The following is a 19,719-nucleotide window of genomic DNA, read 5'->3' as shown; positions in this document are numbered from 1 at the left end:
AATTGCATAGGCTGCATTAGGGTGCATCCCGATGGAGAAGAAATAGCGGAACGGAACAGTAACGGAAAAGAGATATGGTGGGGGGTTAACCAATCAGAGTAGTTCCGTTTCAATTCCGTTCCGTTATTTAGTGAGTGGGTTCCCCATGGCACGGAGCTGTTACGGAACGGAAAAGAAACGGAAAAATTTCTAACCTATTCTGTCGAAAGTTCGCAAATAAGTGCAGTGGATCGATTGCTTTGCAACATTTTTATTTTTGCAAATAAAGAGCAATATGTCGTCATCGGTAGGTATTACATGTGAAAATAAAATATATATGTTAAAATCCTATGTTAATATGTTAATGCTAATTAACCGAATGTGATATACTTTATTAATTTCCAGAAATTCAAATGTGGATATTGCCGCTGGATTGTTTGGTTCGATGAAGACGGAAAACTTTCACATCCTTGCTTAGCAAATCATACGAATTTAATTATGGATAAAGATCGAAATCTCTTTATAAATGGTACGTATATTTGTGTACAAGAGAGGCAATATATATTCAATATAACTAATGGTTAGAATATGTAAATGATATATAAGTTTGTTGTAAAACTAAATCTGTTATTATTTAGATTCTTTAGAAACACACGTCGAGAGTGAGAATAACAGCAATAACACCGGAGAGACTAGAGACAGTGACGTAGGATTGTCATTGATGATGGGAATAAGATCATCATCTACGTTGAGGTTGTCACTTGTTGATGTGGAAGGAATTAATGCTGTTGCTCTTTGAACAGGACGCTTTGAACATATCCACATTTGAATTTCTGGAAATTAATGAAATATATCACATTCGGTTAATTAGCATAGGATTTTAACATATATATTTTATTTTCACATGTAATACCTACCGATGACGACATATTGCTCTTTATTTGCAAAAATAAAAATGTTGCAAAGCAATCGATCCACTGCACTTATTTGCGAACTTTCGACAGAATAGGTTAGAAATTTTTCCGTTTCTTTTCCGTTTCGTAACAGCTCCGTGCCATGGGGAACCCACTCACTAAATAACAGAACGGAATTGAAACGGAACTACTCTGATATTGGTTAACCCCCCACCATATCTCTTTTCCGTTACTGTTTCGTTCCGCTATTTCTTCTTCATCGGGATGCACCCTAAGACCGCTGGACCAATGAGCATCCAGCATAGAGTCGCCATATTGATTTACATAAGATGCTCATTGGTCCAGTGGTCTTATGCTATGCTTATGCAGCCTATGCAATTTTGTGTGCGATGGCCTATTAGAGCTGCGGTCCAATTCATTTTCCCCTATGACGGAAACGTGAAAAATAGAGTTCTAAATAAAAGCTGGAGGTCGATTCTAGATTCATGCTTGGGGGCCTATTATGGTTTTTGGGTGAGCTCACTCACTTTTCACATTCTCATCTCACGTGACTTTGTTCACCCGGGGGTCGATTCTGCATTTTGAGACGAGGTGAAAATTACAAAAGTGAACAGATTTACTAGATTTCGACAAATGAAATTGTAGATTCTCTAGTGAATTTCCTCACTTTTGTAATTTTCACCTCGTCCCAAGATACAGAATCGACCACCCGATTACAGTCGAGTGAAACTGCGAGATCACTAGGCACTTCTAGCTTAGTGATTTCACATTTTCACAAAACCACGCAAAGGTATCTAGCTCGGTGTCCACGATGCAAGAACTTGGTTCAAGTTTTGGTTTAAGCCAATCAACTTGCAGCTCTTACAGAAAAGCAGCAGTTTCATTGGCTTAAACCAAAACTTGGACCAAGTTCTTGCATCGTGGACACCGGGCTTAAACGATTTAGAAATAAACATAATGCTGAGTCTACAATAATGTGAGTCGCAAAGTCTTGAGTTGCAAGAATTGACCAATCACAATCGAATTTGAGGAGAATAATCGACTGTGATTGGTCAATTCTTACGACTCACGACTTTACGACTCGCATTGTATGTAGACCTAGCATCTAGGGATTCTCCAGAGAGGGATCGGACTAACCGTCGCCATTTTTCTCAAAACCGGAAATGGTATGTTCAGCGGCAAAATTCAAACGTGTTTCGATGCAAATGTGTATATATAATTAGACATTATATAATTAGACATTTTATATAATTAGACATGATTGACGCGCGCTACGCGTATGTTATTTAGCTTAATTGTACAATTCCTATTACATTATATAGTAATAACTTAACCTATTGATACACAAACTGTCAAAACAAGTGATGATAACAACATTTAACCATGGTGGAAGAACACAGGTGTGCTCTTGCGCATATATTTCTAACAGCCAATGAGAAATTGATGCCAGATACCTCCATCTTGCCGCGGTACAGTTTGAATTTGGCGTTGTCATTAGTGTGAGGCGTGAGGTCCGCACAAGACTTTTGTATGGTAACGTAGTGTAACGAAACGTGGGTCAACGCACAAGAAACGTATCGATTACGGCGTTATACGTCAATACGTTTCTTGTGCATTGATCTACGTTACGTTACCATACGAAAGTTTTATGCGGAGGCTCTAACACTCTAACCGATACGTTTCTTGTGCGTTGATCCACGTTAAGTTACGCTACGCTATCATACGAGAGCGAGTCTTGTGCGGAGGCTCTTAGGCTGCGATCCACTTGACGCTACAAATGCTTCGAAGCATTCCTCTTCTTTTTTCTTTCAATGAAGAAATAAGGAGAAGAAAAACGCTCTAAAGTATTTGTAGCGTCAAGTGAACCGCAGTCTTACTTATTTATTTTTGTGTTTAATTACGCGAATATCTTCGCCGCGAACGTGCTCATGCGACGTGCGGACGAGAGACCTCGCGCGTGACGATGTGTGACCTCCGAATGAGGTCCAGCCGTTCGGCGACACACTAAGCCCTCCGTGATAGCGGGAGGAACAATAGTGAGACGCCAAGACGGCGGGAGTCGAAGACCTCCGAATGAGGTCCGACCGTTTGGCGACACCCGAGGCCCTCCGTGATAGTGGGAGAACGATGGTGCTACGCCAAGACGGCGAAGATGAAGTCCTACCGTTCGGCGTCACCCGAGTGGTGACGTGCCAAGACGGCGGTGTCCAAAAGCACCGTGAGTGCGATGACTCGACGGTGCACGATGACGGGGTGAGGGTGTAAGGCTCGACCTCGTCCAACAAATTATAGGTACACGAATATTGTCGTCGTGAACTTGCCCATGTGACGAGCGGACGAGAGACATCACGCGTGACGAAGGGCGCGCGATTATGTCTCGATGTAATGCGATTAGTTTTCGCCTATATTCGCCGGTGCCGCTATGTCGACGACAATACGATCGGGTTCGACCGCGCGACACTAGCCATGCTAACGAGGGGTTCGCTTCCCTGCGATGACGTTGTCCCCGATTCGGAGGGTGGTTCGGCGTCTGTGGGTGCATTCGCCGAGCCCGAGTTCTGCTCAAAATGCAGGAGCGTGTGATGTTTGGCCTTACACGACCGACACGTCCACGACGATGGACAGTCATCAACGCTGTGGCCCGCGCGGAGGCAGTTATAGCACAAGTTCGAAGCTTTAGCCGTCGAATGCCTCTCTCGGGGTTCTAACTTTAAGAACCAAGAACATTTTGCAACGAGGTGTTGTTCTTTACATACCGGACACTCGGCGGTTCGAGTTGCGAGCGACGAAGCCGACGAGGACGATTGTGATTTGAACGGCATGGTCGACGGACCCGAGATGGCCTCAAGGACTCGTAATGTATTGTCGCCCCGTGAAAATACCGGCGAACAATAGGCTTCGAGTTTATATGCTAAGGGACGAAAGAGAGAACGAAAGCAAACAACCGTTCCGTTCGTCAAGATGACGAGGAATAGCAGATGGCTCGTTTCGGATTCCTACGCGAAGGCTCAATGAAATGTTCCCGAGCGAACGTTCCTCAATTACGATATAATAGCGCAATCCAAATGACAATTTTGTTAATCGCAAGAGCGAATGGCAAACGCAAGAAAAGGGGAGCAAATGCAGTGTAGAGCTAGCAAGGAAGAGGGTTGCAAGGGATGCACAAAATAAGAAAATAGTAGTATCAACGATCAAAATTATCAATTAGGTTGGCACAGGTGCCCGGTTACGACGAGAAATGCACTCAAGTATTTGTTCAGATTGAGTTTTCAGCAATACATGTTGCGCGCGGAACTACGACACGAGCAGCGTATACGACATGAGCAGTACACACATGACACGAGCAATAGTCCACGACATGAGCATCAATTACGCCAACTTCGTTGCAATTGTGATTATAATTGTAATTATAATCTTTGATAAGATTACCTTGAGTGCTGCAATATATTCTATACCGGGGACCAGTGCCGACGAACAGTATATTCGATCGGTGGCAAGTATGTTTGCGAGAATTCCAACGATCGGAATAATAGTTTCAGTATGTATTTTCAATATGTATTTCGGGTCTGGCCGAAACACACCCAGCAACGACGAAAATAATGTAGCGCGTTATTATGGAACGCGAGCTTATGTAGAAAAAATGTGTATATACGCTGCCGGCCCGTGACCGAGCGTCAAGGCCGTCGACGGCGCGGCGAAAACGTATGGCTTGCCCGAGAATATTCGAGATCTGAATATTTCGGTTTCTATGTTAACAATGACGGGCTTTAATAATTACCGCGTCAATTGCACAATTTACGATTAGTACAAATAACGGCGATGGAACGTGTTACAACGAGCGAGAGAATTGCGAGCGAGAGATATCGCGCGAGATCGTGGATTCACGCGAGTATTCTCGTCGCGAATTAATTAGATTATTAACACGCCACGCGTTATTGCAATTCGCGTTAGTGCGGATAACTGCGGCGGAACGTGTTACGACGAGCGAGAAGTTCACGCGAGTATTCTCGCTGCGAATTAAAATTGCGAACGAGAGATATCGCGCGAGACTAAAGATTTTAACACGCCACGTGTTATCGCGATGCGCGATTACAAGAATGTGCGAAAATTAACAAGTTAAGGAATAATGCGACGTGAGCGAAAGGTCGGCGGTAATTTTCTAACGCGAGATCCGGCTCGAAGGACCAATGCACGGGGGGGTAGAGGCGCTCCCGGATTTGCGATTGGTCAACAAAATTTCTCGAAGGACCAGAGGGCCCGTGCCCTCGCGAAAGTGAATAAAGCGAAGCAAGCAAGCGAATATCAAAAAAATGCGAGGCGACTCACCGTGTCGTTGCCCGGCGCCTCCTGGGTGTCGACGTCGTCCTCCCGTTGGCGAGATCTCTGGCGTGCAAGGCGAAATAAGCATGCAACAGTCCGGTATAGCAAGCGGGCACGGACAGGCAGGTATAGCAAGCAGTCACAGATAGGCAGGATAGCAAGCAGTCACAGATAGGCAGGATATCAAGCGATTAGGCCTTCGTGGTCTGCGATGGGCGACCGAGCACTCCAAGTTTGCACATGCAAAACGGTAACGTGTGAGCTTCACGACGTTCGACTGGTGAGTGCCTCTCTTCGGCGTTCTCCGGCTCGCGCACCTGCGAAGTACGGCGCGAGCGAGTACCGAATTCTTCTCATAATTGGGGATGCCACCCGTGGGCGGGCAGCACGAGTCGGGTGAGTCGCGCGAATATCGACAAGTGTACTAATCGCGATCCACCGACGTTTCGCTAATAGGCGCGATAATTTAACCCGGTATAATTAATCAATACAAGAACCGTACTATTAACAATGTGAAACGACAACACGAAATCAATCTTATAATTAACTACTATTTACACTATGATACACGGCGGTGCGCCAAACAACATGTAATGCGTACTTATTTTTTAATGTTAGTAATTTCTCTCATTTTTTTTGTTTTCTTTTTTTTATATGCGTCACTTTTGTGACCGCCTTGAGAGAGCGGCTTATACGCACACGATATGTAAAGAAACAGTTAAAAAAGCGTTTTTTTCCTAAATAAAGAAAAAGAAAGTTTTTTTTATAAACGCTTATCGATGAACATAAAAAAAATTATTAATCTTTTAAAATTCAAATAAAAATATTGAAAAAAAAATTTATATGTATATAATTTTATATATGCAGATAACATATTGTATATATATGTTGTATATATGTGATGATTCATCACAACCCCATTTCGTGAGCAATATGTTAATTCATTGACATCAACCATATTTTCCTTATCTATTGTCTCAAATAGTCTTTTTGCAGTATGATCTAATAATTTTTGTAAATTATTTGACGCCGAACTCTCTGTAATATTAATGTCGTCTGGGTAGCAATCCTGTTTTGATTTTTGGATATTTTTATACGATGGAAATATATCGAATCCAATTTTCTTCGTCGCAGCTCTTATTGTTTCATACTGTCGTCTTGATAACTGAGCATCCATTATTAATGCCAGAGCAGTGTTATTAGCATCAAAACCATTTTTCTGATTTTGTATTTTACTTGAAGCGGCATCGATCGTTTGTTGTGGATAAGCAGCGCCTAATTCGCTTAGTTTCATCCGTTTTGCACGATCACAGCATTCGTCGAAACACTTTTTCGGTCTGCCTACTGAATATTAATTTGATGGCATTCCCGATAGCACCAATATCCTATAAATATTCATATAACGTCCATAGGCATTCTGGACATAATATGGACGTCCATAGGATATTGTGTGCTGTCTGGGATAGTTGGAGTAGAACTTGCAACTTCAAATTCGACTTCAAAAATACCTTGTAACCATTGCAAGTACTGTACTTCTTATAAAATCTCGGCTTTGATCGTTGCACTGTATTCCATCTTGAATTTAGCTGTGGGAGAAATCGTTTTCTAATCTTCTGCAAAATCTTGTTGAGATAATTGTCTGGAAGACTTGGGTAAGATGTACCAATACATAATTTTAGACGATTAAGATCTCGATCACAACGGAAAAATTCTGTGACCATAATTCTTGATATATTACGCTTTGACCACTGTCCATAATTACATATTAACCATTGTCAAATATATAATCATAAATAACAATAAAATAATTGTATTTATTACTTATTATTTATTAAGAAAATAATGACAAATAAAAGTAATTATTAGTTTTTAATAATAAATAAGCGATAACTAAAAGCTTATGAAGTTTATTCCTTGTCAGAGTATCATAATTTTGGCAATATAGCATATCAACATGGCATATCAACATTATCGTAAATGTTTACGTTATTTTGCAGATTTACCCAATTAAACATCCTTCAGAAGTTCCTTTCTTCTTTCAAGACATGAAAAGCTTTTCCATTTCCTATCAAGAATTAGTCACAGAATTTTTCCGTTGTGATCGAGATCTTAATCGTCTAAAATTATGTATTGGTACATATCTTACCCAAATCTTCCAGACAATTATCTCAACAAGATTTTGCAGGAGATTAGAAAACGATTTCTTCCACAGCTAAATTCAAGATGGAATACAGTGCAACGATCAAAGCCGAGATTCTATAAGAAGTACAATACTTGGTTACAAGGTATTTTTGAAGCCGAATTTGAAGTTGCAGGGACCCTATTCTTGAATTCGTGATATAATTATCGCATGCGGAAAATAACGCACGGTCGACCGTATCGCATGCGACTTCAGTCATATATACTCTCAGCTGTCATGCGATAAATATTGTGTGCGATAAAGGCTGTGTTCTATAAATTATGTGATATCTTACTTGAAATTGGTGAAATGCAAATTAGTACAGTTAAAAAATATTAATTGTGAAAATCTAATTAAAATGGCATTGGCGTCAAATAAAGTGAAGAAACGATGTACATATGTTAATGAAGAACAAAAAAATTTGCTGGTTGGTAAGTATATTTGCTCTCAATTTGTACCAACAGTCTAACGAAATTTGCTTTAAATTCTCAGTTAACTCGTTGAGCTCGTTCAGTTGAAAATTTGCAATTTGTATTTAAAGACACTTAATGAGTTAACGAAATGGGTAAGAACTCAGACACAATGCGAGGAATAATGCACGTCTATTAAAAAAAGATGCGTCTGAGCCCTAATAGCTGCTTAATAGACTGCTAATTATTATTTATTAATCTTTTAATACAGTCATGCTCTATAATATATATTTGAATTGCAGAATTTATGCGTAAACATCCGAAGCTACAGAGTGGAAAGTTTTCTGCAACGTTTAATTATAAACATGCTCAAAAATTATGGGAAGAAATAACAGCAGAATTGCATGAAATACCTGGTGCACACAAAGAGTGGAAACAATGGCGAAAAGTATGTATTATATTGACAGACAGCCGAACTTCTTTGTAAAGAGAAAAAATTATATACTTTAAGCGTCGTCTACAATCGCAGCAGGAGTATACAGTAAAACGTAAGTAGTAAGTTATTGACTAATGGGATTTTTACAATTCAAGAATAATCGACTGTGGTTGGTCAATAGCTTACTGCTTACGTCTTACTGCATACTCCTGCTGCCATTGTAGACGACGCTTTAAGTAATCTGATTGTCTACTTTCTGTATCAGACTTGGCAAGACATGCGAAGTTCCACTAAAGCCAAAAATGCTTCGATCAAGAACCATGCGAAAAAAACTGGTGGAAGGCCTGCGTCAAGTCAGATTTTAACCGAAACAGATCAAAATGTTCTGGCACTTATGGGTTCAACAGTTGTAGAAGGACATAAGACAGTTCAAGAATCCAACGTGAAATTTGTAAGCAATCTTTGTTGTATTGTATTATAATATCTGAAACGTATTAAGAAATCATAATATTAAAACAGAAAATATGCGTAGGGTAAACCGGAGCACGTTGTCACACATTTTTAAAAATATTTTTTGTATTTTTTACATTCAATATTTGAGAGTACTGTGATATGCCAAAATTTCGAGTGAATCCTCTGCTTCAATTGGACAGTATCGAATTTAGTGTGATTGTTACTCTACAGTTGTTACATAACAATAAGTAATGACAGGTCGCTTGTGACCGGGGCACGTTGTCACATTGAATGTAATTGTATGCAAAATGTTATCCAAACTGTATTCAACGTAAATATCAATATATTATAGTGCGCTGCAATGTAAAAAAGTAAAATCCTTTACAGAAACATTTATTTTATTTCAAAAAAGTACAAAAAGCACGAAGTTTTCGTCTTAATCTAAATACAAGAAATCCACTTGAATGCGCAACTTATTGATACACATTTTTTTTTTATAATCATGTCTGTGATTAAACATAAAATATTTTTACTCGTTATCGTCATCCGAAGATTCTTTTTATCCACATTCTATATTATACGATTATAAGTCTTTTTTATATTTTTCGTGACAACGTGCCCCGAGGGCATTTTTTTACTCCAAACAGCCTCATGGCCAACACGTTCGAGATATTCATAAGGTTAGGTATTGCACGTGGTAGGTAAAAGTATATACTTTAAGATAATATAAAGGTCTATTTTAAAAAAAACATAAGCTTCATGTCCAATACGTTGAATATTAGACAATAAAATTTTACTTACGGTCGCAAAAAACTTTCAAGTTGATTTTACGTCAACACGGCTAGAGCTATCTCAACACTGTAAACACACGAAAGATGGGCATACACTAACACGTTTTGGAAATGACGAGTGCTGCCCTTTGGTTATTAGTTTTTTAAATAAAACCGATGTGACAACGTGCCCCGGTCTACCCTATACATTGATATTTTTTTGCAGGAGTAGATTACAGGAGTAGATGATTCAATTATATTTGAAATCGATGATAGTGAAGATAAGAAAAATTTTCCCATAAAAGACAAAAGTCAAGAGATAACGCAGTTTTCCGAGCCACAACCACAACAGTCATTGTCTTCTCAAAATTATCATTGCAGCAAATTCGAAGATAATAACTCACCAAAAGAAAGCTTAAACAACAATAATGACAATTACAATGATAACAATAACAAATCTTTAACAAAAATAACAACTGCATATCAACACTCGATATCAACCGTTCGATATTTTCTCGCATACAATACATCTCATTCAAGAATACCATTTAGTATCGTATGCGATATCCCATGCGATATCTAGGATCCTCGTTTCAAGAATAGGGTCCCCAGGTTCTACTCCAACTAGGCCATCAAACTATTAATATTCAGTAGGCAGACCGAAAAAGAGTTTTGACGAATGCTGTGATCGTGCAAAACGGATGAAACTAAGCGGAATTACGCGCTGCTTATCCACAACAAATGATCGATGTCGCTTCAAGTAAAATACAAAATCAGAAAAATGGTTTTGATGCTAACACTGCTCTGGCATTAATAATGGATGCTCAGTTATCAAGACGACAGTATGAAACAATAAGAACTGCGACGAAGAAAATTGGATTCGATATATTTCCATCGTATAAAAATATCCAAAAATCAAAACAGGATTGCTACCCAGACGACATTAATATTACAGAGAGTTCGGCGTCAAATAATTTACAAAAATTACTAGATCATACTGCAAAAAGACTATTTGAGACAATAGATAAGGATTGCTCACGAAATGGGGTTGTGATGGATCATCAGGTCAGAGCGAATACAAACAAAGTTTTATGGACAAAGAAATATCTGATGAATATATGTTTATGACTTCATTTTGGTGCCTTTATTACGTCTTACTTCATTTTACGATAAAAATATTATTATTTGGAATAATGATCGACCTTCTTCAACGAGATATTGCAGAGCAATACAATTTGAATACACAAAAGAAACTGCTGAAAAAATAAAAAGTGAAAATCAACATATGGATGACGAAATTGCTCAATTACGAGAAACAGAAATAGAAAAGTTCGGAACCACATTCAAAATAAATCATCAAATATATTTACGATGATAGACGGTAAGGTAGCTCAAGCTGTAACCCACACGCCTTCATCATCTTCGTGCTACATTTGCGGTGTTCCAAACCATCTCAAATAAACAACTTAAGAGAAATTAATAAAAGGTCTAACAAAGAAGAAGCACTCAAATTAGGAATGTCACCCTTGCACGCACGAATCAAATTCATGGAGGGTATATTACATATTGCCTACAATTTGTTTTTCAAGAAGTGGTCAACAACGCCAGAAACACGCGTTCAAAAAAAAGAAACAAAAAAAAATACAAGACGCTTTTTATAATAAACTTGGACTGAGGGTAAACATCGTTAAACAAGGTTCCGGATCATCTAATGACGGAAATACTTCTCGACGATTTTTTGCTGATCCAAAAATCACAGCAGAAATAACTGGAGTTGACGAGGAATTGATCAGAAGATTTCCCACAATATTACAAACAATTAATTGTGGTAAAGAAATAAATTCAGAAAAATTCGGTTTTTATGCGTACACAAGGCAGCGGAAATATTTATTGAAAAATATTCTTGGTACTTTATGCCAATTACCGTTCATAAAACTCTTCTTCACGGTAAGGAAATTATAGAAAATGCAGCGTTACCTGTTGGGACATTATCGGAAGAAGCACAAGAGGCACGAAATAAGGACTATAAACGATATTGACTTAATCATAGTAGAAAATGTAGCCGTCTGTTTACAAATAAAGATGTTATGCATATGACGCTCGTGTCATCCGATCCGTTAATAACTAGTTTAAGAAGTAAACCACATAAAAAAAATTTAGACTTAAGCGATGAAACGCAAGAATTACTTTGTTCTTATACGTAAATTAAATGTAAATTAAATTTTTATTTAATTTTAATCAAATACTTGTTTCTATCATTAATTTTTAATAAATATACACTTTTGCAATTTTTATAAGTCAACATTGAAAGGTTCTATGATCATTCATTGCATATTTTACAAGTAACATAATTTTTTCCGCGATTCGCGCAAACGGCTTCACTGTGCGCCGGGCCGGCCGAGCGCGGCCGCCGCGGCCGCAGCATATCCCCTCTAACTGGCTAGTTCGGACACGAACCATTAGCACGGACGCAAACCATGTGCGGTTACCGAGCGAAACGACGTAGTTGAGGCGCACTTTTTCAGGCGGCGCGTCAGAAAATCGGGCACACAAAAATTGACGAAAAACGCTGGGATGGCCTTTCTCAGGTTTCTCTCTGTCGTAACGATATAGCACTTGCTATATCTTCTGGGCTGCGTTCCAAAATTCACTCTAGTTAACTAAAATGCTATAGTGTACGTGACGTTGTAACCGGATGGTACTACTCGAGGCACGAATCAACGCTACGTGTCCTTAGAAATCAACGGTCGCCACTCGGTTTGACCTTTGAACCACCGAGAAGGTAAGTATCGAACGATATCTCGAACAATCAATTAGACTAATTCTCTTCTTTTTTCAGGTTCCCGCCACCGCTGGATCATCGCCGTCATCGATCAGGATCGTCGCTGCCACCGGAATCCAGGATCAACGAGGGACTTCGAGTGATCGACGCCAATGGATCAGGTCGTCAGAAGGTAAGTCCAATTTAATAAATTCTCGATATATTTTACGAAAAGGATGTTTAATTTATTCAATTATATTGATTTCCAGTGTTGGTTGTTCACAAAGTTTCAAGTCACAAAAAATGTCGGACGCTCGTATACGTAGGCACACACGCCCCGTTTATCTATGACGCACGAAGTTATTTCGGTCTAAAAAGGCCGTTCGTCAGTGTAAAGACGACAATTAACGCGTTCCGCGGGCGTTCCCGGTTGTTACGAATGTTGGCGAGCCGTAATTATCAAACTCGTATGACGATCGCGGTGACTTAGCGCGACGACGCAGAGCGAAGCTTAATACATGTTACACGCTCGAACATCCCCGAGAGACTGCCTCGAGTTGTTTGTCTCGTTCGAGCTCCCCACCATCGGTATCGCATACCCTCACACCGACGTATATCCCATTTTCTCTCGCCGTTAACTGCGCGTTGGCCGCCGGTAATTTTCCACGCGGGTGTTTACGCCGATCGCGCCGAACCCCGTGGAAATTTCCACGCGTATTGCGCTCGCGCGGTCGCTCCGTCCTGACAACAAGGTAGCCGTTTTCCAACTTTGGAAATTTCGCTCGGCCGCTGACGCCGACCTGTGCGCCAGGTCTATTGCCATGTCTACGATCTCCATCCGGGCGACTTCCCTGGAGAAGACGTCCGGGTGCAGAGCACCGGGCTCGCCGACGACGCCGACCCCTCTCGACGCTTATTCCGGATCTGGTAACACGATTCCCGCGGTTTCTCCCCGCAGAAGATGTCCAGGTCGCGAGATGGCGGACGGTTTTCTAACTTCGTTCCCGGTCGTCGGATTTCGACGGCGACCGGATCTGGACGTTCGTAAGGACGTCCCCATCAATCAGGAACGTCTTTTCCCCGTAGATGACGCACCTAGTGCGAATTCCCGGACGGTCCGCCATTTCGTTACCCGGCCGACGGACCTCAACGGGGCCCGGTTTCGTGGGCTCGGCGAAGTGCCTTTCGACGTCGGGAGTACCCAACTCCCGTAGATGACGCACCTAGTGCGAGTTTCCGGACGGTCCGCCATTTCGTTACCCGGCCGACGGATCTCAACGGGACCCGGTTTCGTGGGCTCGGCGAAGTGCCCCTCGACGTCAGGAGTACCCAACTCCCGTAGATGACGCACCTAGTGCACGTTTGCGGACGGTTCACTATCCTCTGTTCGCGCTACCGCATCGCGCCGCCAACCCCGTATGCATGACTCGGGGAACCCGTACCCCCGTCAAGGACGTATAATTTCGCCGCCATGCCGTCGGTTCATAATTTTCCCGACGGTCCGCCATCTTTTTTGTCGTAGGTCGGATCTTACTTCTAACGCGTGTATTACCTTTCACGGGTCTCCCTCTATGATCCTGGCTCTCAGTTTTATGCGCCCGTCGCGTAATCTCTGTTTTTGCGGACGGTCCGCCATTTTCCGCTCGCGCGCTATTTTCGCCATTCCGTGGCGCGCATCCGCCTTCTCGGACTTCGGACAACCGCCGAGACTCTACCCTCGCTGCTCCGCGGTCGCGGTCCATCAGTCTGCTATACGCCATCCTCCCGTTCCGCGGACTGTCTCGGTACGTTCGCCGTACCCGCATCGCTCGCTGTGAACGGCCCCAAAACCTGAAACGAAATAACGGGCGACTGCCCAAAGGCGAATTCTGCGTCTGAAACGCCATATCGCTCCCATACAATCCGGCCCTTTCGCCTCCTCCTTCCTGGTTCCTGCAGGTGATGCGCGCGGCTGCAACGTAAACTATAGATTTTAGTTACCCAGAGTGAATTTTGGAACGCAACCCTAGAGACCATGATATACGTTTTTAGACGGATTTAGTAACATCCGTATTTACCCCGGAGTAAATATTTTTCCGAGTATCTGGTATATTTTTGTTCCCGCATTTTCGTCGCCTTTCTTCTCTTTCTCTTTGCACATAAGCAACTTCTTTTGTGTTGCTGCTAATTGCTCTTCAACACTATTGAAAGTAAACAATAAAAACCAACATTATTCTTTCATATAATGACCTGAAAAATTTCTAAATATTAGTTTGTAAATTCACAGTTTCTTCAAGAGAGCAGTTACATCCTTTGATATAAATGGTAACGCTGTTATAGTATTGTGGATCTGTTATACTTGGGATGACCGGGGTAACTTATTAACAACACTATACGTAATTGAATACTCGTTCTTTATTCGCACGTTTACTGCTCGCTGTCCTGTGTGTTAATGCCAGATTCGTTACTGTAGCAACGCCATCTCACGCTTACTAGCTCACATACATTTTTGGGCTTATACATATGTAACATCCTCCCTTTTCTCGGAATCAAGAGACACGGTAGTGTCTCGCGCCAAGTACACGCGGAGCGAGACCGACTGTGACTCTTTTACGCGACGCGACGGGTTGCGAGTACCCGAGATGTTGAGATCTCGATAACGAGTGAACGGATCAAGTTCTAAGTAGGCTTGATCGATAGCTTGGGGTCCAATTAGGGGGGGGTTTCTCTCATAATATTCCGCTACGTGCCTTACGAGCGGAGATATTGCGACGCAAAGTCCAAATGTGAAAATTTATTTTTAAGATACTCCTCCTCCTCCTCCTCCTCCTCCTCCTCCTCCTCCTCCTCCTAACGCCGCGATCTATCAGAGAAACGTCACTTTCACTTTTTCGACGCTGGCGGCGCAGGTATCGCCAGTTTCGATATCGCGCGCGTATTTCAAAATTAGGTCGATAAACTTATCGGTCAGGAGGAAGATTTCTATTTAAGTAAAAAAATTAGGTATATATATAATAAATATTGAGTCAACGGAAAAGTAGGTTCTTTATGCTTGGCAGAAAGTGCCGCTAGGGAATTTTTAAGTCGATTCTTATGAATCAAGCTTGAATTTGATGTCTATGTATCCCAGGTTGCCGATGACAAGGTCCAGATAGTGCGCTTTATAGTTTTCGGTGTCCAGGTGTAATAATACGTTGAATTCGATGTCTACGTGTCCCAGGTTGCCGATGACGAGGTCCACATAGTGCGCTCCGTAGTTTTTGGTGTCTACGTGTATTAATATCTTGAATTCGATGTCCACGTGTCCCAGGTTGCCGATGACGGGATCCAGATAATGCGCTTCATAGTTTTCGGTGTCCAGGTGTAATCGTACGTTGAATTCGATGTCTAGGTGTCCCAGGTTGCCGATGACGAGGTCCACATAGTGCGCTCCGTAGTTTTCGGTGTCTACGTGTATTAATACCTTGAATTCGATGTCCACGTGTCCCAGGTTGCCGATGACGAGGTCCACACAGTGCGCTTCGTAGTTTTCGGTGTCCAGGTGTAATAATACGTTGAATTCGATGTCCACGTGTCCCAGGTTGCCGATGACGAGGTCCACACAGTGCGCTTCGTAGTTTTCGGTGTCCAGGTGTAATCGTACGTTGAATTCGATGTCTAGGTGTCCCAGGTTGCCGATGACGAGGTCCACACAGTGCGCTTCATAGTTTTCGGTGTCCAGGTGTAATAATACGTTGAATTCGATGTCCACGTGTCCCAGGTTGCCGATGACGAGGTCCACACAGTGCGCTTCGTAGTTTTCGGTGTCCAGGTGTAATAATACGTTGAATGCGATGTCTACGTGTCCCAGGTTGCCGATGACGAGGTCCACATAGTGCGCTCCGTAGTTTTTGGTGTCTACGTGTATTAATATCTTGAATTCGATGTCCACGTGTCCCAGGTTGCCGATGACGGGATCCAGATAATGCGCTTCATAGTTTTCGGTGTCCAGGTGTAATTGTACGTTGAATGCGATGTCTAGGTGTCCCAGGTTGCCGATGACAAGGTCCACATAGTGCGCTCCGTAGTTTTTGGTGTCTACGTGTATTAATACCTTGAATTCAATGTTCACGTGTCCCAGGTTGCCGATGACAAGATCCAGATAGTGCGCTTCATAGTTTTCGGTGTCCAGGTGTAATCGTACGTTGAATTCGATGTCTAGGTGTCCCAGGTTGCCGATGACGAGGTCCACATAGTGCGCTCCGTAGTTTTCGGTGTCTACGTGTATTAATACCTTGAATTCGATGTCCACGTGTCCCAGGTTGCCGATGACGAGGTCCACACAGTGCGTTTCGTAGTTTTCGGTGTCCAGGTGTAATAATACGTTGAATGCGATGTCTACGTGTCCCAGGTTGCCGATGACGAGGTCCACATAGTGCGCTCCGTAGTTTTTGGTGTCTACGTGTATTAATATCTTGAATTCGATGTCCACGAGTCCCAGGTTGCCGATGAAGGGATCCAGATAATGCGCTTCATAGTTTTCGGTGTCCAGGTGTAATCGTACGTTGAATTCGATGTCTAGGTATCCCAGGTTGCCGATGACAAGGTCCACATAGTGCGCTCCGTAGTTTTCGGTGTCCACGTGTCCCAGGTTGCCGATGACGAGGTCCAGATATCGCGCTCCGTAGTTTTCGGTGTCTAGGTGTAATAATACCTCGAATTTGATGTTCACGTGTCCCAGGTTGCCGATGACGAGATCCAGATAGTGCGCTTCATAGTTTTCGGTGTCCAGGTGTAATTGTACGTTGAATTCCATGTCTAGGTGTCCCAGGTTGCCGATGACAAGATCCACATAGTGCGCTCCGTAGTTTTCGGTGTCTACGTGTATTAATATTTTGAATTCGATGTCCACGTATCCCAGGTTGCCGATGACGGGATCCAGATAGTGCGCTTCATAGTTTCCGGTGTCCAGGTGTAATCGTACGTTGAATTTGATGTCTACGTGTCCCAGGTTGCCGATGACGAAGTCCACATAGTGCGCTTCGTAGTTTTCGGTGTCCAGGTGTAATAATATGTTGAATTCAATGTTTAGGTGTCCCAGGTTGCCGATGACAAAGTCCACATATTGCGCTCCGTAGTTTTCGGTGTCTACGTGTATTAATACCTTGAAATTGATGTCTAGGTGTCCCAGGTTGCTGATGACGAGGTCCACATAATGCGCTTCATAGTTTTTGGTGTCTAGGTGTATTAATAACTTTAAATCTGAATGGGTGCGTTCAGCCGATACTCCGCTAGCCTAGCAATCGTGAGCAGTTGCTCGTTTTTGCTCGTTTCTTCTCTTTTTAATCCAGTAAGTCAAAAAAGAGGAAACGAGCGAAAACGAGCGACTGCTCACGATTGCTAGGCTAGCAAAGTATCGGCTGAACGCACCCAATGTAGGACACGTAGATATCGAATTCGAGGTATTAATACATGTAGACACCGAAAACTACGAAGCGCACTATGTGGACCTCGTCATCGGCAACTTGGAACACGTGGCCATCAAATTCAAGGTATTAATACACCTGGACACCGAAAACTATAGAGCGCGCTATGTGGACCTCGTCATCGGCAACCTGGGACACCTAAACATTGAATTCAAGCTTGATTCATAAAAATCGACTTAAAATTTCCTTAGCGGCAGAATTAAAATTATGTCATGACATAATAAAAATCGCTGAATTAAAATTATGTCTAGACATAATAAAAATTGGACAAAAATTATGTTTAGACATAATAAAAATTGGATGAATTAAAATTATGTCTGACGTAAAAATAATTATCAAAAATATCGATACCTGAAGATATCGGTACATATACAGTTGCGAACAACATTCAGTAAGACACGCAAATAAAAATAAATAAAGAATTTTACAGTTAACGACTTATTAACATTAATCATGCTTTATTGCGATTATGTTTTATGTTGAAATTGAAAAATATATACAAGGTGTACAACTAAAAGGGTTACAGATTATTATTTTTTAAAAACTGAGCAAAATATTAAATTGTTGTTTTCTTTAGAAATAATAGTCCGTAACACTTTTAGCTTCATACCTTGTATTATATACGGTTTATGAAATTATAAGATATATTGTTTATAAGATTAAGTTGCGTAACACTACAAAAAGGCGTGATATCCGTACAAAATTACCTTTTTTAAAAAAAGGTAAAATGAGCGCCAAGTACACGCATAATAGTGTATATGTATTATGTTGTTACCCTGTTATGTTGTTACCTCGAAAAAAACAAAGTGGTAGTATTATACCTCCAAATAGCTTTATCCTGTACATACTGTTTATACAATGCGTAATATACTACAAAAAGGCGTGATATCCGCACAAAATTACCTTTTTTAAAAAAAGGTAAAAAAAGGCGCCAAGTACACGTATAGTAGTGTATATGTTGTTACCTAAAAAAAAAAGAAAGTGGTAGTATTATACCTCGAAAAAATCTAAGCAGTAGTATCTTTATTTCCGAAAAATTATAACCCAAGTGATACACGTCACAAAATTATGTTACCTTATCAAAAAGAAGAGTCGCGCTTCAAGTGAACTATTACAATTACAAAAAAGAAATGATATCTCTTTAAGTTAGAGCGCCAATTACAGAGAGAACATGTATATTGCCTCAAAAAATAATTGTTGCACTACATTGAAAAATCTTTACATTGTGTCAATTAGAAAAGAATGTATAATAACAATTTTATAAGATTAAAAAATTTTATTTAAATTTAACAAGGGAATACAAGATATTTAAATACAAAGTTATTTACATGTGTATTTTTTAATGGCCACAAAGAATTACAGAAGTAACAGTACAAAATAAAAATATTTTATTAAAATACATAAATTTTTCTTGTAAAAAAACTTGGCGCTGCTAGACCTCGAAATTTTAAATAAATAAATAAACTTATTCTATACTTAATTATAAGCCGCATTATCCGCCGTCCGCGTAGTCACGCACACCCATATCACTCACTCCCACATCCACGCTGATAATCATTTAATATTACTCCCATTGTATTCTTCTCTGAATTATTTTTATTTATTGTTGTTTTTATTTATTTAAAAGGTCTAGCAGCGCCAAGTTTTTTTACAAGAAAAATTTATGTATTTTAATAAAATATTTTTATTTTGTACTGTTACTTCTGTAATTCTTTGTGGCCATTAAAAAATACACATGTAAATAACTTTGTATTTAAATATCTTGTATTCCCTTGTTAAATTTAAATAAAATTTTTTAATCTTATAAAATTGTTATTATACATTCTTTTCTAATTGACACAATGTAAAGATTTTTCAATGTAGTGCAACAATTATTTTTTGAGGCAATATACATGTTCTCTCTGTAATTGGCGCTCTAACTTAAAGAGATATCATTTCTTTTTTGTAATTGTAATAGTTCACTTGAAGCGCGACTCTTCTTTTTGATAAGGTAACATAATTTTGTGACGTGTATCACTTGGGTTATAATTTTTCGGAAATAAAGATACTACTG

General features: G+C 40.7%; 1 long non-coding RNA gene across 1 annotated transcript; it reads left to right on the top strand.

Moving 5' to 3' along the window:
* The first annotated feature begins 49 nt into the window (after window positions 1–49).
* Window positions 50–948, top strand: LOC143898577 (uncharacterized). The gene is made up of 3 exons (XR_013257258.1): window positions 50–286; window positions 385–508; window positions 618–948. It is a non-coding gene; the product is annotated as an uncharacterized LOC143898577 (long non-coding RNA).
* Window positions 949–19,719: the final 18,771 nt, after the last annotated feature.

Source organism: Temnothorax americanus, unplaced genomic scaffold (genome assembly GCF_048541705.1).
Source record: "Temnothorax americanus isolate GAGA-0224 unplaced genomic scaffold, ASM4854170v1 Scaffold24, whole genome shotgun sequence".
Taxonomy (NCBI): Eukaryota; Metazoa; Arthropoda; class Insecta; order Hymenoptera; family Formicidae; genus Temnothorax; species Temnothorax americanus.
This window is presented reverse-complemented; position numbering and strand designations above follow the sequence as displayed.